This window comes from Salmo salar, chromosome 04 (genome assembly GCF_965601325.2).
Source record: "Salmo salar chromosome 04, fSalSal1, whole genome shotgun sequence".
Lineage (NCBI taxonomy): Eukaryota > Metazoa > Chordata > Actinopteri > Salmoniformes > Salmonidae > Salmo > Salmo salar.
The window spans coordinates 35,247,281-35,266,317 of NC_138294.1; the positions used below are offsets into that span (position 1 = coordinate 35,247,281).

The 19,037-nt window shown below is 45.6% G+C and overlaps 1 protein-coding gene across 2 annotated transcripts in view; it reads left to right on the plus strand.

Annotated features, from left to right (window-relative positions):
- The window catches only part of LOC106602714 (uncharacterized protein C4orf54), a 43,641-nt gene that overhangs the window by 14,938 nt on the left and 9,666 nt on the right, over positions 1–19,037 (plus strand). Inside the window, exon 2 of one of the 2 annotated variants that reach the window (XM_014195514.3) lies at positions 12,464–17,186. The exons of the other annotated variant lie outside the window; for it this stretch is intronic. The gene's annotated coding sequence lies outside the window, so the exon portion shown is untranslated. Of the gene's footprint in view, positions 1–12,463; positions 17,187–19,037 lie in introns of those variants that run through there. 2 annotated transcript variants of the gene reach the window in all.

The following is a 19,037-nucleotide window of genomic DNA, read 5'->3' on the forward strand; positions in this document are numbered from 1 at the left end:
AATAGTTGCTCATATTAGGCTAATGTATTACAAGTTCTGCAGTCATTTGGGACATGTAGCCTACATATGTAGCAGTATAAATTTGTTTGCCTGGCGCTGAGTTCATGACGACTAGAATGATGTCACCACAGTTCCATGATTAGTGGGTATTATTAGGGTAGATTTATAGCACTACTGTTCAACCCCCATTGTACACTTTGAATCAAACCACTGTAATTTTGATTCACCAATATATTTAGTACGTAAAGTCTCTCCAAACCTTTAAAAAAAAATATATATTCATGAATACTTTCCTAACGCTAAATAGATAACATACAAGATCAGAGTATTTTTAAATCTACCAATTGGTGCTGAAAAGTAGACGAATATGCTTGTATTTAGGCCTACATGACTTTCTTTCATTGATCCCTAATATTCTGAACCATTTTCTCCATATATTGTAGTATACTCTGTGGAGAAAATTCAAATTAAATGTACGCCTAACTTTAAAGGGATGGCTTTAGATAAATGTACTGAAAACCATATTGAATGAAAACTCCAGGAGAAAATCTGTTGGCCAGCAAGTGGGAGAGTTTTCAGTGGTTGAATTACATTTATTCAGCACGCGCAGGGGGACCACGCCTGCAAAGCCTGTTACGCACCTACATCAACTACTGAGAAGTGCGTAGGGAAGGCGAGCGTAGGGAAGGCGAGCGTAGGGAAGGCGAGCGTAGGGAAGGCGAGCGTAGGGAAGGCGAGCGTAGGGAAGGCGAGCGTAGGGAAGGCGAGCGTAGGGAAGGCATACATTTCCTAAATTTGAATCTGGCCCCAAATGAGTTATCTGGTATTATAGTTTATCAGTGCTTCTAAGGAATCAATCACTTGCTTTGAGTTGCACTTTACTTTCCACTAGTTACCTGGTGTTTACTAGAAAATGATGTGGTAACAATACTTTCTGGTACTTACTTTAAATAATTATACACAATTGGTAGGCCTACTTGATGGTGCTTGTTTTAGTGAATTCTAAAGAAAGAAAAAATGTATTTCTGAGTTGTTTTCAATTTACCCTATACTTTCAAAGTAAAGTATTCGCAAAGCGTCTTAGAGTAGGAGTGGTGATGTGGAATCAGTTTTCTATTTTAGAAATTGTAATGTTTAAGATTATATTGATTGGTGGGTGTCACGACTTCCACCGGAGTTGATGCCTCTCATTGTTCGGGCGGCGTTCGGTGGTCGTCTTCACCGGCTTTCTAGCTGCCACCGATCCACGTTTCTTTTTCGATTTGTTATGTCTTGATTGTTCACACCTGGTTCCCATTACGTTATTATTATTTCCCTATTTAACCCTCTGGTTCTCATTATGTTTTGTGCGTGATTGTTTCCTGGTTTGTGTTAGTCTTTTGTGTTAGGGTTTTGTGCGTGGATTTATTTGGTTGATTATTTTCCAGAGTAAAGTACGTTATTTTACTCAGTTCTGTGTCCTGCTCCTGACTCCATCCTCATCTCTGCACAACTGACACCTGACAGAATCACGCACCACTTTTTTATGGAGTCAGCAGGTGCACCCAGTCCTCTGGTACCGGTGGAGGAATGGGTCCAGCAGCACGCGACGATGTTCCAACATCTTGGCACAGCCATGGATCGTGTGCTGCTCACCATGGAGCAATGGGAAAGAGGGGGTGTTCCCACAACCCCATCAACTTCACTCCAACCAACACCACAACCCATACCGCTGTCCACCCCTCCATCACCTGGACCCAGTGGGATTCGGCTCTCGCTCCCGAGTGAGATCTGCCGGCTGCCAAGGGTTCCTGCTCCAGTTGGAGCTCTACCTGGCGATCGTCCACCCGGCTCCCTCGGGATACGAGAGCGTGTCCGCCCTCATCTCCTGTCTGTTGGGGAAGGCGCTTGAGTGGGCCAATGCGGAATGGGGAAGTATAGACGCAACGTTGGTCCGCTATGAGGATTTCACCCACCGCTCCCGCCGGTCTTCGATCATCCACCTGGGAGAGCGGCGGGGGAATGCTTGTTCCATCTCAGACAGGGAATGAGGAGCGCACAGGAATTCGCACTGGACTTCAGGACCCTGGCTGCCAGCGCGGGATGGAATGAGAGGGCCCTGATTGACCATTACCGATGTAGTCTACGGGAGGACGTTCGTCGGGAGCTGGCCTGTAGGGACACCACCCTTACCCTCGACCAGCTGGTGGATTTATCCATCTGGCTGGATAACCTGTTGGCCATCCGCGGACGTCCGGATTGGGGTCCGTCCATTCCATCCCCCAGCACCTCCGATTCTACACCTATGTAACTCGGAGGTGCTGCTCTAAGGGTGACCGGAGGGAGGGCTGTTTCCTGCACTACCTGTGGCCGCAGAGGACACACTGCTGGTCGGTGCTAGAGAGGTTCCCCAGGAAGTCGAGGCAGCAGGCAGGGCACTGGTGGATCATCCCAGGTGAGTATGCACCTAACTCACCCAGAGCTTCCTGTTGCGCACATGTATATATCTGTAGAATTTCCTGAGTTTTCCCCGCATTCCCAGCATAAGGCGCTAGTAGATTCAGGCACAGCTGGGAATTTTATTGACCGTTCGTTTGCTCGTAGATTAGGGATCCCTATTGTTCCTGTTGATGTGCCCTTCCCTGTACATTCCTTAGATAGTCTTCCTTTAGGGTCGGGTCTGATTAGGGAGGTCACAGCTCCACTATGTATGATAACGCAGGAGGGTCATCACGAGAGAATTAGTCTCTTCCTGATAGATTCTCCTGCGTTTCCTGTGGTGTTGGGGTTTCCCTGGTTGGCCCATCATGACCCCACTATTTCGTGGCAACAGAGGGCTCTCAAGGAATGGTCATGCCAGTGTTCAGGGAGGTGTATAGGTGTTTCCATAGGGGCAACTACGGTGGAGAGTCCAAACCAGGTCTCCACCATGCACATCCCCCCTGAATATGCCGATTTGGCTCTCGCCTTCTGTAAAAAGAAGGCGACTCAACTACCACCCTATCGATTGGGGGATTGTGCGATAAATCTCCTGATAGACGCAGCACTTCCCAGGAGTCATGTGTATCCTCTGTCACAGGAGGAGACGGCAGCTATGGAAACATATGTCACCGAATCTCTGGGACAGGGATACATTCGGCCTTCCACTTCACCTGCCTCCTCGAGTTTCTTTTTTGTGAAGAAAAAGGATGGAGGTTTACGCCCGTGCATTGACTATAGAGGTTTAAATTAGTTCACGGTGAAGTATAGTTACCCTTTGCCTCTCATAGCCAGTGTGACCGAGTCATTGCATGGTGCGCGCTTCTTCACCAAATTGGAACTCAGGAGTGCTTACAACCTGGTGCGTATCCGGGAGGGGGATGAGTGGAAGATGGCATTTAGCCCATTTAGCCCACCTCTGGGCACTATGAGTACCTTGTCATGCCGTACGGGTTGATGAATGCTCCATCCGTCTTCCAATCCTTTGTAGACGAGATTTTCAGGGACCTGCACGGGCAGGGTGTAGTGGTGTATATAGATGACATTCTAATATACTCGAGAATGTGTCTCTGGTGCGCAAGGTGCTTGGTCGACTGTTGGAGCATGACCTGTACGATAAGGTGGAGAAATGTCTGTTCTTCCAACAGTCCATCTCTTTCCTAGGGTATCGCCTGTCTGAGTCAGGGGTAGAATGACCGCATTTCAGCCGTGCGTAATTGGCCGACTCCAACCACAGTAAAGGAGGTACAGCGGTTCTTAGGGTTTGCCAACTACTACCGAAGGTTTATCCGGGGCTTTGGTCAGGTAGCGGCTCCCATTACCTCTTTGCTGAAGGGGGGACCGGTGCGACTGCAGTGGTCAGCTGGGGTGGACAGGGCTTTTGGTCACCCGAAGGCTCTGTTTACCTCGGCTCCTGTGTTGGCTCATCCTGATCCCTCCTTAGCGTTCATAGTAGAGGTGGACGTGTCCGAGGCTGGGATAGGAGCTGTGCTGTCTCAGCGCTTGGGTACGCAACCAAAAGTCCGCCCCGTGCGTTCTTTTCGAAGAAGCTCAGCCCGCGGCACGAAACTATGATGTGGGGGACCGGGAGCTGTTGGCTGTTGTCGGGGCTCTGAAAGCGTGGAGGCATTGGCTTGAGGGGGCTAAACACCCTTTTCTCATTTGGACTGACCACCGCAATCTGGAGAACATCCGGGCGGCGAGGAGAATGAATCCTCGCCAGGCAAGGTGGGCCATGTTTTTCACCCGTTTTGTGTTCACTCTATCCTACAGACCAGGTTCCCAGAACGCTAAGGCAGACGCACTGTCTCGGATGTATGACACAGAGGAGAGGTCCACGGATCCCACTCCCATAATATCGGCTTCTTGCCTGGTGGCACCAGTGGTATGGGAGGTTGACGTGGACATCGAGTGGGCGTTATGTGCTGAGCTCACTCCCACCCAGTGTCCAGTTGGACGTAAGTACGTTCGGTCTGATGTTCATAATCGATTGATCTGTAGGCTCATACGTCACCTTCCTCTGGTCATCCTGGCATCGGTCGGACAGTGCGCTGTCTTAGATGGGAAGTACTGGTGGCCCACTTTAGCTAAGGACGTGAGGGTGCATGGTTCCTCCTGCTCGGTGTGCGCCCAGTGCAAGGCACCTAGACACCTGCCCAGAGGGAAATTACAACCCCTACCCGTTCCACAACGGCCGTGGTCACACCTATCGGTGGATTTCATGACGGATCTCCCTCCGTCACGAGGAAACACCACGATTCTGGTTGTTGTGGATCGGTTTTCTAAGTCCTGCCGTCTCATTCCCTTGCCCGGTCTCCCTACGGCCCTACAGACTGCGGAGGCCCTGTTTACACACGTCTTCCGGCACTACGGGGTGCCTGAGGATATAGTGTCTGATCGGGGTCCCCAGTTCATATCAAGGGTCTGGAGGGCGTTCATGGAACGTCTGGGGGTCTCGGTCAGCCTGACCTCAGGGTTTCACCCCGAAAGTAATGGGCAGGTGGAGAGAGTTAACCAGGATGTGGGTAGGTTTCTGCGGTCTTATTGCCAGGACCGGCCGGGGGAGTGGTCGGATTTCATCCCCTGGGCAGAGATGGCCCAAAACACCCTCCGCCACTCGTCCACTAACCTGTCCCCGTTTCAGTGTGTACTAGGTTATCAGCCGGTTCTGGTACCGTGGCATCAGAGCCAGATCGAGGCACCTGCAGTGGATGAATGGTTTTGGCGCTCGGAGGAAACCTGGGACGCTGCCCATGTACACCTACAACGAGCCATCAGGCGACAGAAAGCGAGCGCCGACCGCCACTGTAGTGAGGCCCCGGTATATGACCGGGTCTGGCTCTCGACCCGAAACCTGCCCCTTTGCCTGCCCTGCTGGAAGCTGGGTCCGCGATTTGTGGGGCCATTTAAAGTCCTGAGGAGACTGAACGAGGTATGTTATAGGTTACAGCTTCCCCCTGATTATCGTATTAACCCCTCGTTCCATGTGTCTCTCCTCAGGCCGGTGGTGGCTGGTCCGCTCCAGCAGTCTGAGGTGCGGGAGGTTCCGCCTCCCCCTCTGGACATCGAGGGGGCCCCAGCATATACTGTGCGAGCCATCATGGACTCAAGGCGTCGGGTGAGGGGCCTTCATTACCTCGTGGAGTGGGAGGGGTACGGTCCGGAGAAGAGATGCTGGGTGCCGATGGAGGACATACTGGACCCTTCCTTACTGCAGGAATTTCACCGTCTCCACCCAGATTGCCCTGCGCCTCGTCCTCCGGGTTGTCCCCGAGGCCGGTGTTGGCGCACTGCTGGAGCCGCGCGTCGGGGGGGGGGGGGGGGTACTGTCACAACTTCCACCGAAGTTGGTGCCTCTCCTTTTTCGGGCGGCGTTCGGCGGTCGTCGTCGCCGGCTTTCTAGCTGCCACCGATCCACGTTTCTTTTTCCATTTGTTATGTCTTGATTGTTCACACCTGGCTCCCATTACGTTATTATTATTTCCCTATTTAATCCTCTGGTTCTCATTATGTTTTGTGCATGATTGTTTCCTGGTTTGTGTTAGTCTTTTGTGTTAGGGTTTTGTTATCCCTGTGTGGATTTATTTGGCAGATTTTTTATCCCCAAGTAAAGTACGCTATTTTACTCAGTTCTGTGTCCTGCGCCTGACTCCGTCCTCATCTCTGCACAACTGACACCTGACAGTGGGACAATATAATCTTAAATCTGGCAATTTGAATAGCCAGATTGCTAAATAGTCAATGAATGGTACCAAAACTATCTCCACTGACTGTATCTTGCACTGACGCTACGCACACTCACTACTTTGACACTCCCACACATTCACATACACTACGCACACACACATAACACAAACACACATACATACACATTACACACAGACGCACACACTCACCCACTTTTACACTCATCATTTGCTGCTGCTACTCTGTTCTTTATTTTGCTCTTTTTATTATCTACCCTGTCGCCTAGGCACTTTATCCTGCCTTCATGTACATATCTACCTCAAATACCTCGCACATTGATCTGGTACTGGTACTCCCTGTATATAGCTCCATTCTTAAGTATGCTAGCTAGCAGGTGTGTGTTTTCATTAGAACGACACCTTTGGGTTGTTTTTCAACAACGGTGACTCAAGAGGAGGCTATGCATGCAGAGTTGACAGAGGGCCAGCTTCTGAAGTAAGGAATGGGCTGTACTCTGTAGGGATCTCGCCACAAAGTCCCAGTAGAGAAAAGCTGCAAAAGGCTGAGATGGCCTGCCACCACCTCCGGTCCCCACCTCTGCTGACTATGAGCTTCCAGATCCGTTCATGACTGCGGCTGCCCAACTGCTGGAGGCTTCAAGAAGCACTCAAACAGACTTGATCTAGTTACTGTTGTAGCCTATATTTCTTGTTTATTTTGCTTAACAAGTGCTTTCTGTCTGTAATGAAATGCGCTATAAACGTTTAATAAATTATTATGATGGATTAGACTAAGGGCTCTATTTAATCCATATAGGCGAAGTTCAGCATTACAGCGTGATTGAAATTTAAAGGCAATGTTAGCTGAGACTGCATTCACGGGAAACATTGCGTATGTTAGCTCAATGAATTACCTTCACATTTCTATACACAATCTGTAACGCTTCAGCAATACATATTGAAGAAAGCCGTAAGTATCATTTTAAGAGTAAAAAAAATCACCCAGTGCTTATATACCACTTACAATAGTTCATAATTTCATCAATTAGCGGCCTTAGTTCGATATTTTTGGAGATTTCTATTTATAGTTAAACATCACTGCACTAAAACCTTATGAAAGAATGCACAACTAGCATTTTATAAGGACTCACAAAAAAGTGTTATCCTTATGTACAGTACATTGGAATAATGTTAATAGTAGGCTTGTAATCAAATCGTATTTGTCACATGTGCCAAATACAACAGGTGTAGAAATGCTTAGTGACATGTAATCAAAAATATAGGCTATACAATGCCACACTAGCTAGGTTTCCATCCAATTGGCTGACAGATTTTCATGCGAATATTCAAAAATCTGCATAAATAAAATATGCCCATTTTCCCACCAGAGATGTGTTTCCATCAAATTGACTTGTTGCAGATAAAAGTATGTGCATGATGACGTAGTTGTCACGTACGTCGTAAAGATGGGACGAAGGCGCAGCGGGAATGTGTATGCTCATCTTCTTTATTTAATGAGAAGAAAACGAAACAAAACACTTAATACAAAAAACAACGACGAGAAACAGTCCTGTAAGGAACACAACTACACAAGGAACAACTACCCACAAAAACCCATGAAAAAACACCCCTACTAAATAGGACCTTCAATTAGAGGCAACGAGAAACAGCTGCCTCCAATTTGACCTTCAGTCAAACCAATAAACTAAGCATAGAAATAGATAAACTAGACACAGACATAGAAATAGACTAACATAGAACATTGCCCAACAAACCCCGAAACACATTAAACAAACACCCCCTGCCACGTCCTGACCAAACTACAATAACAAATAACCTCTTTACTGGTCAGGACGTGACAGTACCCCCAAACTAAAGGGAGGGAAGGGAGGGTGGCCACCGTCACCGACGGTTCTTGTGCTACACCCCCCCTCCCCAATCCTCCACTATGGAGGTGGCTCAGGCTCTGGCCTTAGTCCCCAACCTAACCTGTCCACCCCTGCTGAAGGCTCAGGGCTAAAGCGCGTCGCTGGAGACCTCGGGCTGAGGCGCGTCGCTGGAGACCTCGGGCTGATGCGCGTCGCTGGAGACCTCGGGCTGATGCGCGTCGCTGGAGACCTCGGACTGGAGGGCGACTCTGGGAGCTCCGGACTGAAGGGTGACTCTGGGAGCTCCGGACTGAAGGGCGACTCTGGGAGCTCCGGACTGAAGGGCGACTCTGGGAGCTCCGGACTCTGGGCCGTCTCTGCAGGCTCTGGACTGTGGGCTGTCTCTGCAGGCTCCGGACTGTGGGCCGTCTCTGCAGGCTCCGGACTGTGGGCCGTCTCTGCAGGCTCCGGACTGTGGGCCGTCTCTGCAGGCTCCAGACTGTGGGCCGTCTCTGCAGGCTCCGGACTGTGGGCCGTCTCTGCAGGCTCCGGACTGTGGGCCGTCTCTGTCGGTTCCGGACTGTGGGCCGTCTTTGCAGGCTCCGGACTGTAGGACATCGCCGGAAGCACTGGACGGGGAACTGTCGCTGGAAGCTCTAGACGGGGAACTATCACCGGAAGCTCTAGACGGGGAACTGTCGTCGGAAGCTCTAGACAGGGAACTGTCGCCGGAAGCTCTAGACGGGGAATTGTCGCCGGAAGCTCTAGACGGGGAACTGTCGCCGGAAGCTCTGGACTGGACAGGCGCACTACAGGCCTGGTGCGTGGGGCTGGCTTTGGAGGCGCCAGACTGGTAACACGCACCTCAAGGCTAGTGCGAGGAGCGGGAACAGGACGTACTGGACTGCGCTGACGCACTGGAAGCCTAGTGCGTGGTGCTGGCTTTGGAGATGCCAGACTAGAGACGCACCTCAAGGCTAGTGCGAGGAGCAGGAACTGGATACATCGGGCCATGAACAAGCACTGGAGGTCTGGAGCGCACAACCCGTCCTGGCTGGGTGGTAACAGTAGCCCTGCACAAGCGGAGTGCTGGCACAGGGCGAACTGGGCTGTGAAGAGGCCTGATGGCTGCCGTGCGTAGAGCAGGCGTAGGGTAGCCTGGGCCTAGGAGACGCACTGGTGGCCAGATGTACTGCGCAGGCATACTCCTACCTGGCTGGATGCCCACTCTAGCACGGCAACTTGCGAGGGGCTGGAATCGCTCGCACCGGACTGTGCGTGCGCATGGGCGAGATCGTGCGCACTTCCGCATAGACCGGCGCTCTTCTGATCCGCTGCTCCCCATAATAAGCACGGGGAGTTGGCTCAGGTCTATTGCCTGACCTAGCCACACTCCCCGTGTGCCCCCCCCCAAAAAATGATTGTGGGTGCCTCTCGGGTTTGCCAATCGGCGCGTATAATGCCTCGTAACGGCGCCGCTCCGCCTTGGCTGCCTCCAGCTCGTCCTTAGAGCGTTGGTATTCCCCAGCCTGGTGCCATGGTCCTGCCCCGTCCAAAATCTCCTCCCAGGTCCCTAAATCCAAATAGCTCCTCTGCTGCTCCTTCCTCCACTGCTTGGTCCGTTGGTGGTGGGTAGTTCTGTCACGTATGTCATAAAGATGAGACCAAGGCGCAGCGGGAATGTGTATGCTCATCTTCTTTATTCAATGAGAAGAAGTGCACATAAAAATAACTTTAGCACTTATTAATTTTACAGAGACAAAAGAATCCCACTTTGTCTAGCGTATTTTGTTTTGTCGACATTTGGAAAGTTTATGACAAATTTGCTGTTTCCATCAGGTCTGTCATGACATTTTTTTATCCGGCATGTACTTTACGGGTATAAAAAGGTTGGATGGAAACCTGGTTATTGTGACAAAATACAGTTTAAATGTTGAATATTTATTTCACACAATTTTATGAATTACGTCTACATTTAACTTAATTACATTTTTGTAAGGAAGTAAACTCAAATTTGGGTTCCTCAATATTAAATTGATCATATATGTGAATGGAGATTTGTGTATTGACATTTGTGGATATATTGAAACTCAAAATCAATTCATAATTCTTCACCTCTTCGCATCCTCCCCTACCCCTTCTGTCCTCATCTTCGCTTTCACAAACACACACACACGTGTCGGTGTATTGAGACAATTGCGTGAGGGATACATGTCAGCTGGGTCAGTGGCGTCAGATGGGGTTGAGTTGTAGCATTGGGCACGGCTGGGATAGCGACGGGAGAGAAAAGGTCAGGCAATGTAAAGTATTTGTTGTGCTGAGGCAGGAGGAGGACAGCTGCTGGGAGAGATCAAATGCTGGGGGAGGGGGGGAATAGGTGGGTGAACAAGGCTGCAGCAGGTTCAACTTTTTATAGGTCGCCCCTCTCTCCAAAAAGGGGAGGAGGTGGAGTGGTGCTGACCTCCAGCTCTTACATAAAGGGATTATATACTTTTACTGCGTTTTACTGTATCTTTTAATGGTCACACTTTAAATTAAGTTGCTCTTATTCCTGTATAATAACACCACACTGAACCTCACACCAAATATTTTGACCATGTCAAAAGGGTAATACTTTATATGAAATGTTAGACCTATGTAATAACGCTGTAATTACTCAAGTAATAATGTTGTTTTATATTATAAGTTAATTTAGTAGTTGCTTTGTAATTGCATCGTCAATTATCAGTACATATGAACATCACACCTGTGGGACAGGTACAGGATGGCAATAACAACTGCCCGAGTTACACCAGGAACGCACAATCCCTCCATCAGTACTCAGACCGTCCGCAATAAGCTGTGAGAGGCTGGACTGAGGGCTTGTAGGCCTGTTGTAAGGCAGGTCCTCACCAGACATCACCGGCAACAATGTCGCCTATGGGCACAAACCCACCGTCGTTGGACCAGACAGGACTGGCAAAAAGTGCTTTTCACTGACGAGTCGCGGTTTTGTCTCACCAGGGGTGATGGTCGGATTCGCGTTTATCGTTGAAGGAATGAGCGTTACACCGAGGCCTGTACTCTGGAGCGGGATCAATTTGGAGGTGGAGGGTCCATCATCGTCTGGGGCGGTGTGTCACAGCATCATTGGACTGAGCTTGTTGTCATTGCAGGCAATCTCAACACTGTGCGTTACAGGGAAGAAATCCTCCTCCCTCATGTGGTACCCTTCCTGCAGGCTCATCCTGACATGACCCTCCAGCATGACAATGCCACCAGCCATACTGCTCATTCTGTGCGTGATTTCCTGCAAGACAGGAATGTCAGTGTTCTGCCATGGCCAGTGAAGAGCCCAGATCTCAATCCCATTGAGCACGTCTGGGACCTGTTGGATCGAAGGGTGAGGGCTAGGGCCATTCCCCCCCCAGAAATGTCCGGGAACTTGCATGTGCTTTGGTGGAAGAGTGGGGTAACATCTCACAGCAAGAACTGTCAAATCTGGTGCAGTCCACGAGGAGGAGATCCACTGCAGTACTTAATGCAGCTGGTGGCCACACCAGATACTGACTGTTACTTTTGATTTTGACCCCGCCCCCTTTGTTCAGAGACACATTATTCAATTTCTGTTAGTCACATGTCTGTGGAACTTGTTCAGTTTATGTCTTATATGTTGAATCTTGTTATGTTCATACAAATATTTACACATGTTAAAAGTTTGCACAAGTTTGTTGAAAATAAACACAGTTGACAGTGAGAGGATGTTTCTTTTTTTGCTGAGTTTAGCATGAATACAGCAAAATAACTTTTTAAATGAAAATATGTAAATCATTATTTGAATATGTTGGTAACCCGTTGTATAAAAATGATAATACTTTGTCTCAGGGCTGACAACACCCATGCCAATATATCCTCCAAACACCGGCTTCGAGGGCATTATGACTTAAATAACAGCATGCTAGTACAATGTTATTGTTGTGGCATGACCCACTACAGCAGTGGATCCCAACCTTTTTCGGTTACTGTACCACCAACTTAATTTTGCTCTGCCTGGACTACCCTAGAAGTACCCCCTCATGTGTGTTTTACCAGTAGGCCTATGGTCCCATGAGTCTTTGCAAGTACCCCCTGTAGATAGGTCCTAGTACCCCTGGTTGGGAAACACTGTACTACAGCAAGCACAATGCTCTGGGATTGAACCCCAAACCTTCCAATGTCAGGGAGGACACTCTAATCACAAGGCCACTGAATTAGACTCTGAATACAATTTCTTGAATAATTAGTTTCACACAGGTATAATAGTTAATGTGATTCACTGCACCATTGTTGCAAAAGTGGATGTGGTCAAAATATTGTGTGTGAGGTTTGCCAAGAAAACAAAAACAAATTCAAGCCTTTTCAAATTGACCCTTACACTGATTAAGTTTTATTACATGTGTCCTGACCACAATCCTTTATTGTTTTTCTACACAGGAGTGCTTCTTGAGGAGCCTGTCCAGTGATAAGTAGATATTTTATGGTAATCTTCTCACACCCTTCTTCGCACCCAGTCCACCAAATTCCACCTGAACCCACAATGTTTCCAAGCCCAACCACCTGCCACCATCACCGCCCCCTCCAACTCTATCCTGCCGGTGGTCGTTGCAACATGTTTGTATCTGTAAAGCTATGCCTACTGCTTGTTTGTAAGGTAGCTAATTGCTTTGTAAGACTGCTTTCGGATCTGTATTTAGATTACAGACCATCCCTTTTGTTCAAAAGCAATTGGATTCAGGGACTGCAATATTGTGATTCAAAAGGAAATAATGACTGTTTTCCTATTAAGATTCAACATTTTAGACACTTTATTGGGTCCACAAACATTGAATTCAGCATGTTTCCCTTCCTGTGAATCTCTTTTGATTTCAGAACAAACAAGATATCTTTTTCTTTCTCACAGTTATTGTTGAAAAAATATATTGCAGCATACAGTATCATTCATCATACAGTAGCATTCAATGTACAAGCTGCTATGATTAATGGGAGAATAAGTAAACATTTCAATTTAAATGGAAGGCCCATAAATGTCACACACGTGTGTGTGTGTGTGTGTGTGTGTGTGTGTGTGTGTGTGTGTGTGTGTGTGTGTGTGCGTGCGCGGGTGTGATTGTCCCAACAAAAATATTTAATCAGTAGACATAATCAGTAGACAGTAGACATCAGTAGACCCTATTACACCATACATTGGAAAACATTTGCATTTGCACGTGGGTCAATTCCAATTTAATGCATCATATAAATTCAAAATCCAATCCAGGAAGGATTTTTAATAACGGATTTTTTTTTTTTTATTCTCTGAACTGAGGCGTTTCCTTTTTCTCTTGGCTGTTAGGTGACCTGTAGACGTAGAAAACCTTTTTCTTTCTCTCTCTGAACTAGCTGCACCCATTGTTTCCTAATTTTGCAGGTAATGGCCACACAGTTATTGCATTGTGTGATTTGATGTGCTTTTATATGACATTCGTATGGCACTCTCTTTGTATGCAAATAATACGAGGATAGACTTTAAGAGAAACACACTAAGTGTGTTGCCGAGAAAAGCTGGAACCCTGGGACCTGCCACATATTTAGTGGTTGTTCAGGGTCAGAGGTTGGCTATATAGTGTATTTGGGGCAAACATTTCCCAAGTAGCTTTAGGCTTAGGGGAGCCAGCTATAGTTGACACCTTTTAGGGGATAACCTCCTCTATAGGTTTTGGCTAACTTTTACACTCGTGTGTAAGATGACAATGATATGGTGCCTGTGTGTGTATGCACTGTAGGTGTTTAGTAATTTTGAGGTATTATGCATTATGTGAACAGACAACAGGCTGGCGTGCTACTTCAGCGTTAAAGAGGGCATAGAAGTAGAATACAGAGGGCTCAGATAAATTTGAAATGCATCAGGTCGATCATTCATTCATACATGAGTATTATTTACGTTTTCACAATGTTTTGGGTAGTTGCCTACTTGTAAACAGGAACGGGAAAGGAATTGTCTTTCCCTTTCATCCTTTTCTTAAATGGCAATTATTAAAAAAATAATGGATACTGCCAATTCATGCCCATTCTGAATGCTTTTAGAATAATTCTGAATGCTAATTGTAAATAATGCTTATATTCATATTCAATCAGGTCCAGGGTTGGGTTGAATTCAAATTTCAATTCAGTCATTTCAGGTTATGATTTGAAATCAAATTTAAAACACTAATCTTGTTCTTTCCTTTTGAACAACAGTGCAACAACAGACGCTCATGCTTAGTGCAATGGTGCTTTCTTAATTTTTAAATATGCATACTGTAGGTTGCTGTTTTTCTTGTTTTACAAATTTGAACATACATACAAGGTATTTGGAGCTGCTGGTCAGTCTATGAACCTGAATTGTGTAAAAAATATATTTGAGTTTTCTGTCTGTGACAACATACTGTATAAAAAAGTACCCTGTGAGTTGATTCCACTGTAGAAGAAAGTATAGTCACAGAACAACCCACTGGGCCATGGATCTATAACATTTAAAAAATGTTCACCTGCTACAAAAGGGTGTATTAAATTGACTTATGGTATTTCACCTTTATCATGCAAACATTTGGATTCAAACGTCAAACATGATACCTTTCAAAATGTCAAACCAGAGAAGACAATATATATATATATTTTTTGACATATTATTTATTGTGTTGTTGGTTTTTATGAAATGGTTCATATACTGTGGTATGTAAACTGAATTTCCTTCTTAAGTGTGTGTAATTGCTGTTGGGCACATTTGTGCACTTGGCAGGCCAGCTAAATGATTTTATTCACCAACCAATAGCAGTGCATACTATAACAGTTGAAAATTGGTTGATGATGTTTCTTGTCCTTCAAAAGGAAATTCGTTACACATTATCCTGATGAATTGTTGAATACTAGAATGTAGTCTAATTGAATTCTGTAGCACATTTTTCTGAACAATACATTCACACTACTTACAGTGCCTTTAGAAAGTATTGACGTTTCCAACATTTTTGTTGTGTTACAGCCTGCATTTAAAATTGGTTAAATTTAGGTTTTGTGTCACACAATGTCAAAGTGGAATAATATGTTTAGAAATGTTCACTATTTCTTTTTTTCCAATTGCATGGGCTCACTCTGTGTGCAATAACAGTGTTTAACATGATTTTTTGAATAACTACATCCTCTCTGTACACCACACATACAATTATCTGTAAGGTCCCTCAGTCGAGCAGTGAATTGGAAACACAGACCATGGAGTTTTTCCAATGCTTCGCAAAGAAGGGCACCTATTGGTAGATGGGTAAAAAAATCTGACATTGAATATCCCTTTGAGCATGGTAAAGTTATTAATTACACTTTGGATGGTGTATCAATACACTCAGTCACTACAAAGATACAGGCATCCTTCCTAACTCTGTTGCCGGAGAGGAAGGAAACCGGTCATGGATTTCACCATGAGGCCAATGGTGACTTTAAAACAGTTACAGAGTTGAATGGCTGTGATAGGATAAAATGGATAAACAACATTGTAGTTACTCCACAATTCTAACCTAATTGACAGAGTGAAAAGAAGGAAGCCTGTACAAAATAAAAATATTCCAACAAGGCACTAAAGTAATACTGTAAAAAATGTGGCAAAGCAGTTCACTTTAGGTCCTGAATACAAAGTGTTATGTTTGGGGCAAATCCAATACAACACATTACTAAGTAGCACTTTCCATCTTTTCAAGCATAGTGGTGGCTGCATCGTGTTATGGATATGCTTGTAATTGTTAAGGACTGGGTAGTTTTTCAGGATAAAAAAGAAACGGAACTGAGCTAAGCAGAGGCTCAGTCTGCTTCCCAGCAGACACTGGAAGATGACAATAACCTAAAACATAAAGCCAAATCTACACTGGAGTTGCTTACCAAGAAGACAGTGAATGTTCCTGACTGGCCGAGTTACAGTTTTGACTTAAATCTACTTCAAAATCTATGGCAAGACCTCAAAATGGTTGTCTAGCAATGATTAACAACCAATTTGACAGAGTTTGAATACTTTTTTTAAGAATAATGGGAAAATGTTGCACAATCCAGGTGTGGAAAGCTCTTAGAGACTTACATATAAAGACTCACAGCTGAAATTGCTGCCAAAAGTGCTTCTACAAAGTATTGACTCAGGGGTGTGAATACTTATGTAAATTAGATATTTCTGTATTTCATTTTCAATAAATTAGCAAACATTTCATAAACCATGTTTTCACTTTGTCATTAAGTGGTACCGTGTGTAGATGGGTGAGAAAAAAAATCTATTTAATCAATTTTGAATTCCGTCTGTAACACAAGAAAGGGTGGAATGAGTCAAGGGTTATAAATACTTTATGAAGGCACTGTGTAAATATGTGTATTTCATTTGGTAATGTTAGATGTTCTAGTCTAGCTGACTACAACAGAAATATGTGCAATACTGTCATTACCTTTATGTCTCTTCATTGTATGTCCATTTCTGAAAAATGACATTACACTGTCTGTTGCTCAACTTAGCTAGCTGATGCTAGCATTTCATAACTTACGGAGTTATAATTTGTCACTAACATGAACAGTCATGATGTGACATGATATATGTTAAGCTTAGTCAAAGTGATAACATAATTTAGTAAAGAACTACCCAGACACACTGTAGCATAAATTATGAGTCATTGAATAAGAAATCTCAGTTTACAGCTTCACCTAAGCACAACATCCCTCCCAAAGCCCATAAATCTACTGGCTTTCATGTTCCCTGATGCCCAATGAAAGAAACATTGTGTAAATGCTTGTTTTTTGAAAGATGTTGAAAAGAATGACAGACTGATGGGGAAGTGATGTTGAGATGGGAGAAATGTACGTGAACGAATGCATGAGAAAGAATGGCGCTATTATGATTGAGTGGCTACATTAGCCTTGGTGTCTGCAACACAGTCATACAAAAGGGACATTATGTATGTGTTGTGTAAGTATTGTGCTTTACGTACTTAAGATGGCGGCCTAAGAAGGAGCACGAGACCGGGAGGTCAATGCAGAGTTTGTTTGTTAGATGAAGCAGTGCCATGTTTGCACTTGCAAGGTGACGGTGATGAAATATGACAAGTAGACTGAGGTGAAAAGAACACACTCTAGGCCCAAAAGCCTACAAGTGTTTGGAATAAATCAAATTGCAAGCTAATTAACATTGTCTGTTGCGTATGTTGCTCATCATGGTTGTCTTGCTTGTGTCCATTTTCTTTTCTAAGGTACTTCCATAACATATTGACAGTGAGCAAATCGTTGGGAATCACAGCTATCTTTAAACACACTAAGTGGTGTCCCAACCAGTGTTTTTCTGGTCAATTTGTATAATTTCTGTTGCTGGTAATATGATGTCCCCCCAACCCTTTCTAGCAACTTTCTGCTCTACTGAATCTGCTCCTGAAAAAATGTATCCCGAGAAAAACAAGAGGAGCAAATTGATTTACTTGGAGAGACACATAAACGTGTTGGAGTCTGCCGAAGGGTGATGGCCATGAAACCTCACCCGGCCCAGGCTTAAGTTCAACCTGAGAGTTTGCTGGTGTGTTTACATCGTTGCCATGGAGGCAGTGAGACTGGCAGACAACCCCTCTCTCCCAGCTGCTCTCTGTACTTCCTAAAGAATCTCCTATAAGGCCCTGATGTTGTGCTTGGATGCCAACCGAGGGCTCTGATGTCACAACTGCGACACAAGGCCAGACACGATTTATTGCCTCACCCGGGTCAGCAAATGGGTGCACTACTCATTCAGTGCTCCTTCACACACTCACTCACTCTCATGTCATGCTAAATTCCAAATCAACCCCTGGCCCTTAATCCCTAGCCACTCTATAGATCTGACAGGATTGGATAGGTGGAGGTGAGATGGCGACATTTTCACCCAGCCAATCATAAGGCAAGATGAAGCGATTTCAATGATGCTTACTGTATATCTCAGATTGACAGGACCGCCTGCTGTAGGGGTTAGGGGTCAATTTGGGATTCAGAATCAATGCTCTCCCCTGGTTGACATACTTTGCTAATGCTACATGCCATCAACACAAAGTGTTAAAAACATAACAGGACTTGGTTTCCCACGTTTGATGTTTTTTTATACTATAAATCATTACTAAAGTGCAACGTTAATAGGCTTGTGAAATAATTTTTAACCATATCCTGTGGTTAAACATTACATTGCCTTCAGAAAGTATTCCTACCTATTGACTTATTCCACATTTTGCGGTGTTAAAGCCTGAATTTCTCCCATTCTTCCTTGCAGATTTTCTCAAGCTCTGTTAACAGGGGAGGGAGGTGAATAGCAATCTTCAAATCTTTCCACAGATTTTCAATGGGAATCAGGTCTGGGCTTTGGCTGGGCCACTCAAGGACTTTCACATTCTTGTTCTGAAGCCATTCCAGCATTGCTTTGGCTGTATGCTTGAGGTCATTGTCCAGTTGGAATGTAAATCTTCCTGTGTACTCTGAAGCTGGTTCTCATTAAGGATTTGCCTGTATTTGGCTCCGTTATTTGTCCCCTCTATCCTTGCCAGTCTCTGCCCCTGAAAAGCATCCCCATGCTTCACGTTAGGGTTGGTGTTAGATGGGTGATGAGCTGTGCCTGGCTTTCTCCAGACATAGCTTTGCATTCATGCCACAGCGTAATATTTGTCTCATCAGACCACAGAATCTTTTGCCTTATGCTTGGAGTCTTTCACATGCCTTTTTGCAAACTGTTGTCATGTGCCTTTTTCACAGGAGTGGCTTCCGTCTGGCCACTCCCCCATAAAGTCCAGATTGGTGAAGTGCTGTTGAGACTGTTGTTTTTCTGGCAGGTTCTCCCTTCTCTGCCAAAGCACTCTCTAGTTCTGGCAGAGTTGTCATTGGGTTTTTGGTCACCTCCCTGACCAAGGTCCTTCATGTCCGGTTGCTCAGTTTGGTCGGACGGCCAGCTCTAGGCAAAGTCTGGGTAGTTCCATATTTTTTCAATTTCACAATGATGGAGACCACTGTGCTTTTGGAAACTCTGGAT